Here is a 12,676-nt window from a genome sequence, read left to right on the forward strand (position 1 = left end):
TAGAGGGTAGGGGAAAGCGGTTTTCAGGGGACAAAAAGTGACTCGGTCCCAGCTGGAGGAGACTCTGTTGGGCTCCTTAAGCAGGCCCGTTTGGGGCTGGTCGGCACAAAGGAAGGACAGGGAAGGGTGGGGACAGTGCTCCTGGCCCGTCCACCCCTTTCCCCCCCACCCCTGGCCACATGCAAAGTAGAATTTTCAAAAGGTTCCAGCCCCGGCTTGGAGAGGGGAGTTTTACTGGGCCCTGGGCCTTCCTGGTGGCTCATCTGGTAAAGAATCGGCCTGCAATGTGGGAGACTTCTCTCTAGTATAGGCTACCCTCTCCAGTGTTCTGGCCTGGAGAATTCCATGAACTTCTCCGTGGGGTTGCAAAGAGTCGGACACGACTGAGCGACTTTCACTTTTTTTCTTTCCCTGTGTACATATTTTCCTGTATTTGCATAAAGAGACGAAAGTTATCATAGCAGATTAAAGAGGAGATGGGTCCCCGGGACCAGACAGATGAAGGACAGAAAGACTTTTCAGTTTTTCTCTCTCTCCTCCCTGTCCTTCCTTTCCTCCTTCTTCTCATTCTTTCCTTCCCCATTAAAATAAATTACATATTTTTATTTTTTAAATTAAAAATATTTATTATTTTATTTATTAGACTTCGTTGCAGCATGTGGGATCTTGTTCCCTGACCAGGGATCCAACCCGGGCACCCTGCATTGGGAGCACAGAGTCCTAGCCACTGGACCTCCTGGGAAGTTCCAAAAATAAATTACATATTTTTAAAAAAATGATCTGAAAGAAAGAAAAGATGCCCCAAAGTAAACTTCCCCTGCAGTTGCCTCTGTTCCCACGGGCCTGTGTGGTCTCTGCCCTGCCCTCACGGAGGCCAGACTCTGCGAAGTCACAGAGAAAGATAAGCTTCCCTCACCCTGCCTACTTTTTCCATTACATTCTTCCCTGGGGAGTTTTTTTTAAGAAGGCTGAGGCTGAGACCCTGGGGAAGACTGTGTGTGTTCTTCGCATGTAGGGGCATAGGACCCACCCCCCCACACACACCCACCCCACCCCTCCTTGCTAAATAATTGCAATTCGGAGAACTCAGGATGTGATATTCACGGCACGGTTTGGAGCGCTCTTTGCAGTTTTTCTGTGTGTAGTTAGCTCGTCGTTATAAAACATGCCGTGTCCAGACGGCATGGGAACAGACTTGGGAGCAACATTTAGCTGGTTCATTCATTCATTCATTTTTAAGAAAATATTGTCATCGATTCATTTGGCTGCTCCAGGTCTTAGCTGTGGCATGCAGGATTTTTAGTTGTGGCCTGTGAACTCTTAGTCAGGGCACGTGGGATCTAGTTCCCCGCCCAGGGATCCAACCTGGGCCCCCTGCGTTGGGAGAGTGGAGTCTTGTCACTGGACCACCAGGGAGTCCCTCATTCATTCTTTAGTTCTTCATCAGTATTTGTGAAAGGCTGTCCCCTGCCATCAGGCTCACTGCCATCAGTTTCCGAACTGAACTCTGTCATGTACACGATCCTCCTAACACCTCAGATCTGTGAACTCCATCTCCAGGTGTCACTTGAGCTCCGAATCAGATGTCTCTGGGAGTTACGCTACTGCCCACCACCCGTGTGATTTCTACAGCTGCCTTACCGTTTCTATAAGGTGTCTGAGTACCTGTGTTGGGGCTGAGGGCTTCCCTGGGGGAGGTGGTCAGACCAGAAAGTGGAGCCCAGGGGACCAGCCTGGGCGGGACGAGGGGGGTCTCTTCCTTGGTCAGAATCACCAAGGCCAACAGGGGAGTTTGTGAGTCATCGGAAGGTCCCTTCTCCACTGAGACCAGTGAGTAGGGAATCTGATACATTTGGTGCTTCACCATCTGCTTAAGTACCGCAGACTGGGCAACTTAACGGAAATGTATCATCTCATGGTTCTGGAGCCGGAAGTCCCCAAATCACGGCGACGAGGGACTTCCCTGGTGGTCCAGTGGTTAAGACCTCGAGACGCCGCTGCAGGGGGTGCAAGTTCCATCCCTGGTCGAGGAATTAAAATCCCACGTGCTGTGTGTGTATGCATGCGTGCCAAGTCGCTTCAGTTGTGTCCTACTCTTTGCGACCCCATGGACTGCAGCCCACCAGGCTCCTCTGCTCAGGCGATTGTCCCGGCAAGAACACTGGAGTGGGCAGCCATTCCCTTCTCCAGGAGATCTTCCCGACTCAGGGATCAAACCTGTGTCTCCGGCGGCGCCTGCATTGCAGACAGATTCGTTACCCCTGAGCCACCAGCAAAGGCCACGCTGTGCAGGGCAACCAAAGGAAAATGAAGGGAGTCAGGAGGCCCGGGCCCACCTGATGCTGAGGGAGGGGCCTGCTCCAGGCTCCCCTTGGCGGGCCGACGGCCGTCTCCTCTCTGTCCCATCACGTGTTCCTTCTGTGCGTATCTGTGAGTCCGAATGTCCCCTCTTCAAGGGGGCGCCAGTCATATTGGGCCAGGGGTCACCCTCACGACTTCATGTTAACTTGATCGCTCCTGTAAGGAGCATCTCTCCAAATCACATCTCCTTCTAGGACTTCCTTCACCATATGGATTCAGGGGGTGGGGAGATGCAAGCCTTCCCATACCCTCCTGGACCAGTCTCAGGTGAGATTGAGGAGGGGTGGGCTGTACCCTGGGGCAGCTTGACAAGAAGGACCCCAGAAAGGGACTGGGTGCATAATGAAGCCTTTTTGGTTTTGGATTCTAGTAGGTTTTATTTGTAATCAATCATATGCAAATCAGATCAGATCAGATCAGATTAGTCGCTCAGTCGTGTCTGACTCTTTGTGACCCCATGAATCCCAGCACGCCAGGCCTCCCTATCCATCACCAACTCCCGGAGTTCACTGAGACTCACGTCCATCGAGTCAGTGATGCCATCCAGCCATCTCATCCTCTGTCATCCCCTTCTCCTCCTGCCCCCAATCCCTCCCAGCATCAGAGTCTTTTCCAGTGAGTCAACTCTTCGCATGAGGTGGCCAAAGTCCTGGAGTTTCAACCTTAGCATCATTCCTTCCAAAGAAATCCCAGGGCTGATCTCCTTAAGAATGGACTGGTTGGATCTCCTTGCAGTCCAAGGGACTCTCAAGAGTCTTCTCCAACACCACAGTTCAAAAGCATCAATTCTTCGGCACTCAGCCTTCTTCATAGTCCAACTTTCACATCCATACATGACCACAGGAAAAGCCATAGCCTTGACTAGACGAACCTTTATTGGCAAAGTAATGTCTCTGCTTTTGAATATGCTATCTAGGTTGGTCATAACTTTCCTTCCAAGGAGTAAGCGTCTTTTAATTTCGTGGCTGCAGTCACCATCTGCAGTGATTTTGGAGCCCAGAAAAATAAAGTCTGACACTGTTTCCACTGTTTCCCTATCTATTTCCCATGAAGTGATGGGACCGGATACCATGATCTTCGTTTTCTGAATGTTGAGCTTTAAGCCAACTTTTTCACTCTCCACTTTCACTTTCATCAAGAGGCTTTTTAGTTCCTCTTCACTTTCTGCCAAATCAGTTATCCATAAAATAATGACTAACAGCTATTCTCTAATTCACAAATATAGCACAAAACCAAAGTTCTTCCCAAGAAAACCTCTTCGTAAACCAAGATATTACCACTATTTAGCTTAGGCTTTAACTCAGAGGTTGAAAGTGAAAATCAGAGAACGCGTCTTTTATCAGTCAGCGTGGTCACGCAGACACGGCTATTGTTCTGTTTCAAGCACCCCCGTGCGTACTTCACTTGGTTCTCTCTGGGATGGGTACCGCTGCCTGGAGGTTGAGACTCCCTGGCACCACTCTGCTGAGATTTTTTTTCCCTCCTCCAGGAAAGCAGATGGCATTAATAAATAAAGAAAGACAATTATCTCTCTTGTCCGTAAGCCAAGAATGTTGAGATCCATGTGCCTCTTCCCAGATATGGGCTACAGATCTGGGTCAAGGGAGGGCAGGCACTGAGCACATATCACATGGAAAGTCTCTGTTTAGGAACCTGCATCCTTGCCCTTCATGTGTCAATAGAAGAACAGGGAAGGGGCTGCCTACCCGCCACCCCCCCCACATCCCAAGTGAGGTAAGAGAGCTGTGATTGGACACACCAGTGACCCACCGTTGCCTACAAGGAAAGCCGTAAAAGCCACGGGCATCTCCCCATTCGGAGCCCAGCGGTCAAGTGTCAGCCACACCAGGAGGGAGCATCAGTCACTAGCTCTCAGCCCAACACCACCTGGGTGGGTAGTTAAAGATCCCATCCTCCAAGGAGGTGAAACCTGTCCACGGGGTCGTATTCCAACCAGAGGCCACAAGGGACCGTGGTCCTCTTGACCAGTTTCGGGCTCACTGAGATTATGAAGGAAGTTCAACCTTGCCTGGCAGGAGGGAGAGCCCCCACCCTGGCATTTCCAGGGTGCAAGGCACCGGGGGAGGTGGGGTTCTTTTCAGACGAGATTGGGCATGCTCAGGGCGGTATGGCTGTAGACAGAGGAGGGATCTTTTCAGATGATCATCCTGCCCTCATGTCCTAGCGGTGACCAGGGGAAGGTTTTCTGGCCACCCCTGGACATCTCAGCAGGGAAGGGGGGCTCTGGGGACCGAGTCAGGACCTCCTGGAAGAATGTTGTTTATTTTGCTGCTGACCTTGGAAGTTCCAGGTTTTATCTTCCTAAGGGTCCTGGGTTTCTTTACGGACTCCCTCCTCTTCCAAGTTTCAAATCCTGAAATCCTTTCCACTGCCATACGCTCCCTCGCTTCCCCCTTCCCTCCCACCTCCTCTTGGGACTGACTTTCCTCCCCCTGGGGTCTCCCATTTCCAGCCCCCTCCTCCTCCCAATCCAGCAGGACCCAGTTCTCCAAGTGCCCCTGGGCAAGCCCATCCCAGGCTGTATTTTTATCTTCAGGTTGGAATGCATTTTTGATAAACTGATTATATGAGTTTCTTTGCCTTTAAGTGATTTATATTTGATTTTGAGATCTCTGATTACTTTGATTAAGAAATAAGTATTGTCCAATTGTCTTTATCAATTTATCAGATATTTAACCATGACTTTTAAGTCTTTTGTTATTTATAGATACTTTTATACTGTGGCACTCTTACAAAAAAGGACTTTACAAGTTTCTGACTTTCAGAAGATAATACTGAACTGAGTAAAAAAGATTAAAGAATTCTATTGAGAAACTGGGTAAGGAAATGGCAACTCACTCCAGTATTCTTGCCTGGAGAATTTCATGAACAGAGGAGCCTGACGGGCTACAGTCCATGGGATCGCAAAGAGTCAGACAGGACTGAGTGACTAACCTTACTTACCCCCGTCTTTGGACCCAGTGCTTGGCACAAAGTAGGTCTCCGTTGAATAGTTGTCAAAAGACCGATTAATAGTACCTGGGCATAGAGCGCCCCCTGGTGGAGACAGATAGTACGGCAGGATCTTGGATCTCGCCTGGAATACTTAACCTGGAGCGACATGTCCTGGCACTCGGGTTCAGGGCAGCCCGTCCAAGTGTGAGGTCATGTGGCTAGGGAGGGGGTGGGGGTCCCTGGACAAAGTCTGAGGGGAAGGAATGGGCTGGGCCTTTGAAAGGCATGGCTCTCCTAGGATAGGCAGGGCTAGCTAGGTAGTGGGACCCAGAGTCTAAGCTCTTAAGTGCTTTCAGTGTCTGTCCGTCCATCCATGCTTTCATCTGTCCGTTCACTTTCAGCACCACCACTGTGGATCTGATCCCGTGGAAGGATTGCGGTGGGACACCAAATCCCCCGGTCACAGGTTTCACTGTCATGTTGAGTGCCCCTGTTTGAGTCCTCTCCTTCCCAGGAGAGCTGTTGGGTGCTGGTCCAGGGGTCAGAGAGTGACTCTTTGAAGTGAGTCCCTGGCGGACTTCTGTGCTGCCCGCACTGGCTCCAGGGTGCATCCAGGGTCTTCCCGGAACATCTCTCCCTTGGTGGCATGCTCCCTCCTCCCACTTCCTTGGAGGCATGAATGCCTTGCCAGGACTCCACGCAGATCAACTGAGTCAGGATCTCGGGGCCCAGCTGGCTAGGGAAAACGGGGAGGGAGGTGAAGGAGGTGGCTTAGGTGTGGGTGTTTTCTTGAAAGCTCCCTGGGAGAGTGTAATATGCATCCAGGGTGGAGACCCCCACCAGCTTCTGTGCAAGTGAACTGGTGAGTGGGACGGAGGAGCCCACTCAGGTTTATGCTTCTTTCTGCTTCTCCCCTCGCCCCAGGCCCCACAGTGCTCTGCCGGTTCTTCTACCCTCTCCCCTCCCTACTAGAGCCATACGTACATGCACTCTGACCCCTGAAACTGCCCATGAGGAGCTGTGCCTCCTGTTCTCTAGAGCTAGAAACCTCAGCAGTGTTTAAGGTCTCATGCTCTGGTCCCTGTGGCCAAAACACATGCTCAGAAAGGGGTTGCTGTCAGCAGGGAGCCCAGCGAGGCTGCAACACCCAGGACTCCCTGCTGACAGCAACCGAGCAGAGCCTGGTGGAGGAGGACATTACCAGGAGGGCAGGGCGTGTGTGTGTGTGTGTGGGGGGGTGAGACCTGATTCTCTGTCTCTGCTTCCCAACCTGCTACCCTCTACCACCTGCAGCCTCAGCCCCGCCCCTCTTCTAGAACAGTCCATAGGTAGCCGAAGTGGAGCACCAGCCTGCCCACCTTAATGGGGCAGCTGGACCATCCCTGGCTGGCCTCAGAGGTGAGGGTCTAGTTGGGAGTCTGAGTCGCTCCTGGTCTCACTGGCTGCAGACCAAGAGCCCAAGAGACCCCAGAGCCTGAGCTCCAGTGTCTGCCATCCCTCCTGGTCTGAGAGCCGGGCACTGTTCTCTTTCCAGCTCCATCCCTTCTGCTTTCATCTCCTATTCCTCCACCACCTCTCTGAAGCCTCCATATCTTCTTTTCAAGGGCCTCGAGACTTCCCCTTGTTCCTGGGCTCCTGGCTGGGGGATCTGGAAGGATCAGTGCCACACCCCTGCATACCTGGACAGAAGCCTCTGTACTTCCTAACTTGCAGAGAGGGAAACAAAGTTCAGTTCAGTTCAGTCGCTCAGTCACGTCCGACTCTCTGCAAGCCCATGGACTGCAGGACACCAGGCCTCCCTGTCCATCACCAACTCCCGGAGCTTACTCAAACTCATCTCCATTGAGTCGTTGATGCCATCCAGCCATCTCATCCTCTGTCGTCCCCTTCTCCTCCAGCCTTCAGTCTTTCCCAGCATCAGGGTCTTTTCCAATGAGTTAGTTCTTTGCATCAGGTGGCCCAAGTATTGGAGTTTCAGCTTCAGCATCCGTCCTTCCAATGAACATTCAGGACTGATTTCCTTTAGGATTGACTGGGTTTGATCTCCTTACAGTCTGAGAGACTCTCAAGAGTCTTCTCTAACACCACAGATCAAAAGCATCAAGTTCCCTGCCCCAGAAAGCCGGCAGTTCTGGAGACCACCGCCAGATGGCAACAGGGACCGCTCACAGCTGGCCCGTTGCATCCTTGCAGGGGTACTAAGGAAGCCTCTTTACTTGTCCCTATGCGGGCCAAGCGTGCTCAGCACTCAGTCGTGTTGTCTCTTTGCGACCCTCGGAACTGTAGCCCACCAGGCTCCTCTGTCTCTAGTCCCTGGTGCACCACTTCTCGGCTGCCTAACTAGCATTCCCTGGCTCTGGCCACCTTGGGAATTAGGCCCAGGCCTGTGGGACCTCCCAGCACTGCCCCAAGACCTGCCTGGGCCAAGGCGAGGTTTGACCATCTGGTCCACCCCAACTCACCTGTCCAGCCCCTGTTCACTCCTCTCCCTGTCACCCTGAATCCCTGAGGCTCTCATGTGTCCCCTTGGGGCTGACCAGTGGCAGGGCAGACAAGCAAGGATGGAGCCCAGATACAGCCAGGGATCTGGAGCCAGGTGGGCATTCAGGAGCTGAAGCACAGAAGGTGCTGGAATTCAGAGCATGATGGGGCAGGATGGGCATGCTTTGGGCACATGGAGTGGACGCCAGGCCAGGGCAGCAAGCTGTCTTGCTTTCAGCTCTGCTGACAAGCGGCACCCACACCGCAGCCCTTAATTCCCCGCTCCCCAAGGAGAGACAGGTAGACACCCATCCCCTCTGCTGAAAGTTTCTGATGACTTTGTCCCGGCCTGTTGACAGCCTCCCCTGTTTTCCTCCCCCTTTGCAGGAAGGAGGCAATCAGCCCTCTGGTGTAGTGACATTTGATCAGGAAGGGTCTGGTGGCGAGGGGCAGATGAGGGGACAAAACCCAAGGAGAAAGACCTGCAGGGCCCAGCACGATGGACGGGGTGCGGAAGGGTGGAGAGACCAGCTTCAACTCCACTTTTTCTTTTTTTCTCTTTCCAGCAATCCACCTGTCCAGAGCATGAAGCAGGCAAGTGTGCATGCTCAGTTGTGTCTGACTCTTTGCGGCCCCATGGACTGTAACCCACCAGGCTCCTCTGTCCACAGGATTTCCCGGGCAAGAATATTGGAGTGGGTTACCATGTCCTTCTGCAGGGAATCTTCCTGACCCAGAAGACTGAACCCACATTTCCTGCTTGGCAGGTGGATTCTTTACCTCTGAAGCTCCAAAAGTATCAGTATAATTCAATAATTTCTAGTCCATTTACAGAGTTGTACAACCATCACTAGAACTCAATTTCAGAACATTTCCTCAAAATTAGTATTGACATTATTTTCAGTGACTTTCTCCATAAAGGCTCAGAAATTATGGGACTTGCCAGAAGAGAGAGGATGAGGGAGCCTTTCCCATAACTCTACACCTGGGGCCCATGACCAGCCTGTACCATGAATTAATATTTTTATAAATCTTGCAGAAGTCTAAAGAATTGTCCAATTTCTTGCTCTGTGTGTTTTGCAAAAACTCTGATTTGTTAAATACGTAATTTTCACTAGTTCTTTTTTGTGTCTCTTCATTTTGTAACATGCTAAGAGGCTCAGAAAACAGAAGTGGGCTAGACTTCTCTGGGTATCAGGGTGGTGCAGGAAACCAGAAAGAGATAAAGGGAAGACAAAAGACACAGGCCAGGTAAGTCAGCACGGCTGGCTCTTGCCTAACTGGCAGGGCGTATAATCCTCGACACAATGCCTTGAAACCTGAATGGAGACACATGCTTGTCTACAATTGCTTCTTCTTGTTTTTCCTAAGTCGCTTCGGTCGTGTCCGACTCTCTGGGACCCCATGGACTGTAGCCTGCCAGGTTCCTCTCTCCAGGGCAAGAATACTGGAGTGGGTTGCCATGCCCTCCTCCAGGGGATCTTCCTGACCCGGGGACTGAACCCGCGTCTCTTAGGTCTCTTACACTGGCAGGCGGGTGTTTTACCACTTGCGCCACCTGGGAAGCTCTTGTCTATAGTTCAGTTCTGTTCTGTTCAGTCGCTCAGTCGTGTCCAACTCTTTGCGACCCCATGGACTGCAGCACGCCAGGCCTCCCTGTCCATCACCAACTCCTGGAGTTTACTCAAACTCATGTCCATGGAGTCGGTGATGCGTCTATCTCTATAGTTAGCGCTCTCTGATTACAAGCCCTGTAGTCTGCACTGGCCCTTTGAATCCTACACATTCTATCAGCTTCTGAAAAACGTCTGCAGGAAGCTGCTGTGGTTGAGACAGATGAGCAGTGGGGTCAGGATGTATTTTTTAAAATAAGTATTTACTTATCTTTAATTAATTACTTTGGCTGTGCTGGGTCTGAGTTGCGTCATGCAGGATCTTTAGCTGTGGCTTGTGGGATCTAGCTCCCTGAACAGGAATCGAACATGGGCCCCTGGCATTGGGAGCACAGAGTCTTAGCCACTGGAGCATCAGGGAAGGCCCAGGATCAGGATGCTTAGAGGAGTGCTGGGGGTGGGAGGAAAGCTTCTGACCTTCCCAAGGTCAGCCTTGGGAGCTAGGGTCACCCTCAGCATGAAACTCACACATTCAAGCTCAAGGAGAAGTGTGCCTCTCAAAGTCAAAGAATAGGAATTTGTAAGTGGACCACTTCCTGGTTGATCCCCCACTAGCACAGGGGAAGGTGTCCCTGGTCTGGCACCCAGGCCTTCCCTGGCAGGAGCAGGCGTGCCTTTGCCTGGGGCGGCCCGCGAAAGAGAAGGAGACAGAGGGAGGTGGTGACGATGACGGAGGGGGGGAGGGTGGCGGGGGCGGGGCGGGGATGCCCTGGCAAAGCCATCAGTTTGGTTCCCGAGGCCGCAACACCCTCTTCCTCACCCTGCTCCTGAGTCAGCAGCGTGGGTGCCCTCCACGCCTTCCAGAAGCAGACTCTCCCTGCCGGCCCTGTGTGCTCACTGCCCTTTGAGTCATGGGCTGGTGGGCAGAAGTTTCAGGTTTACCACAGACAGATGCAGGTTCTCATAAGTGCGTTGTCTCATCTTCCTGCCCGGAGTAGAAATGAACACAGGTACACGGATGTTGAGGAAGATGGATTCACACCTCTGATCTCATTTTATGCCTCCCCACCAAGAAGGCAGGGTGAGGAGTAGGGTTCCCTTTTCACAGAAGGAGAAGCTGACTGAACAAGGACGCACAAAAAGCCGGAAAGCCGCTCAGGTTCCCGACACAAAGGCTGGACCCTCCCCATTGTGCCGCCCCCTGTCGTCACAATCCAGGGCCCTGGGGAAGCCAGCTCCCCTCTCCCTCCTCTCACCCTTAGCCTGGCTCCCTGCAGAGATCTTAGGTGATTCAGCAGAGATGCTGGAGGCCAGAGAGGCTGCCCACTTAGACACCGCCGCTCGGTGGTCCTGGGAGCTTGGGAGGGGCTGGCGGGCAGTCTGGAGCCTGCTGCTTCCCCCTCCCTGGCATCAGGCCACTGGCCTCTGCTTGAACCTCGTTTGCGACGTAACCTAGGTGACACGCACACTCCTTACGAGCTCGGTTGGACAGATTTAACGGGCTCTCATCATTTTAAGTTCTCTCCCTTTCTTCTCCCCGGCGGTGCTTGTTTGGCAAGAAGACAAGAGAGACCTTGGTGGCCTGGCCTTCTCTGGACACATCTCCAATCTGGTTATCCTTCCCCGGGAAGTGCGGAGGAGGGGCGCGGGTGTGTGTAAGCTTGGAGCTGCTGGTGGTCTCTGCTTTTGTGAGATCTTCAGCCTTTCCATAAAACAGAGGGCACGCGGTGACACCTGGGCAGAGGTGATCTCATCAGAAAGAGGCATTGCGGGGCTCAGAGGGGCCGGGAAAAGGAGGGGGTCTTCTGAGAAGGTGGCTGAGCCTGGCTCGGGGAGAGTGAGTGACAGGCATGGTGGGGAGGGGAGTCTGAGGATGAAGCAACGTCTGTGAAGAGCCAGCCACAGCCCTCCTGCTCGAGGAGCCCCATCCCTGGGTTCGACCCTGGGGACCGCTCGACCACCTTCACAGAGGGGCAGGAGAGGCCACAGGTGGACGCCCCCCTGCTGACCACCCCCACCCCAACCATGGGTACCAGGTAACCTCCCCAGGCCCCCACTGGACCAGGTGCCAGCCCCAGCTCCCTCCCCGGGGTGGAGAGAGTGTCCCTGGGGCCAGGCCCCATGAGCGGTGGTTCTGCACATGACAGGGAGCCTGGAGGACCCCTTGGGGGCCGTGAGGGCTCTCAAGCCTCAGCTGGCACGGTCACCTGCCTGTCTGCCCGCCCGCAGCTTCCTCTTTCTCTCGGTCTGGACCACAGCGCATCCAGACCCAGGCAGGAGGCGTGTTGATGGCCTTCACGTTGGTCGTGGTCGTTGGCCCCGGAACACGGGCTGGTCAAGCTGCCTGGGCCCTCGGAGGGTCAGGTCATGTGGAGGGAGTTTCCTTAGGGAGGGGCAGGAAGGCAAGGTGTGGCGGCCCCAGGGACGCTGGCTGGGCCAGGCAGAAACCGTGGAGTCAGCAGACGCTGGTCTCGCCCAGGCTCTGGCTGAAGGGAAACCAGATGCTCCCAGCCCCCTGTCTGTTCCCTTGGTCCCCCGCCTGTCCGCCCCCCGGTCCCCCGTCCGTCCCCTTGCTCCCCGGTCTGTCCGTCTCAGCCCTCCGTCCGTCCTCCCGGTCCCCGTCCATCCTCCCAGCCCTCCGTCCATCCTCCCGGCCCTCTGTCCGTCCTCCCAGCCCCTGCCCGTCCGTCCTCCCTGTCCCCTGTCTGTCCTCCTGGTCCTCCGTCCATCCTCCTGATCTTCCGTCTGTCCTCCCAGTCCTCCAGACGGAAGCTGTGGAGTCAGCAAACGCTGATCTCACCCAGGCTCTGGCCGAAGGGAAACCAGATGCTCCCAGCCAGCGGTCTGTCCCTTCCTGCCGCCCCTCTCCTGGCTGTTCCTCATTCGGAGTCCCTCCCCTTGCCCTGTGGATCCTGTGGTGAACCCCCGGGTGGTGCATCCCACCACCACACACACCTCCAGAGCATGGTAGGTGCTCAGTGGCCGTCAGAGGCATCGCCCCCAGCCCCGTCCCCCACTGCCAGCTCCCCCAGATGTCAAGCTCTCCTTCTCAGCTGCTTCCTGCTTCTCAGTTCAGCCTCTCGGCCACACCTGACCCACTGTGGGTGAGACACGCCCTCCCTGAGGGCCCCTTGGCTTTCCTTTCTGCGCAGGAGGAGGAAGAAGCAGGGCTGAGGGAGCCTCATCTCCCTGGGGTGAGGGTGGCAGCTCTGAGATTGTGATGCCCCAGGGAGGGAAGTTCTGCAGGGCCCCACCCCCAAATCTGG

This window comes from Bubalus kerabau, chromosome 4 (genome assembly GCF_029407905.1).
Source record: "Bubalus kerabau isolate K-KA32 ecotype Philippines breed swamp buffalo chromosome 4, PCC_UOA_SB_1v2, whole genome shotgun sequence".
Lineage (NCBI taxonomy): Eukaryota > Metazoa > Chordata > Mammalia > Artiodactyla > Bovidae > Bubalus > Bubalus kerabau.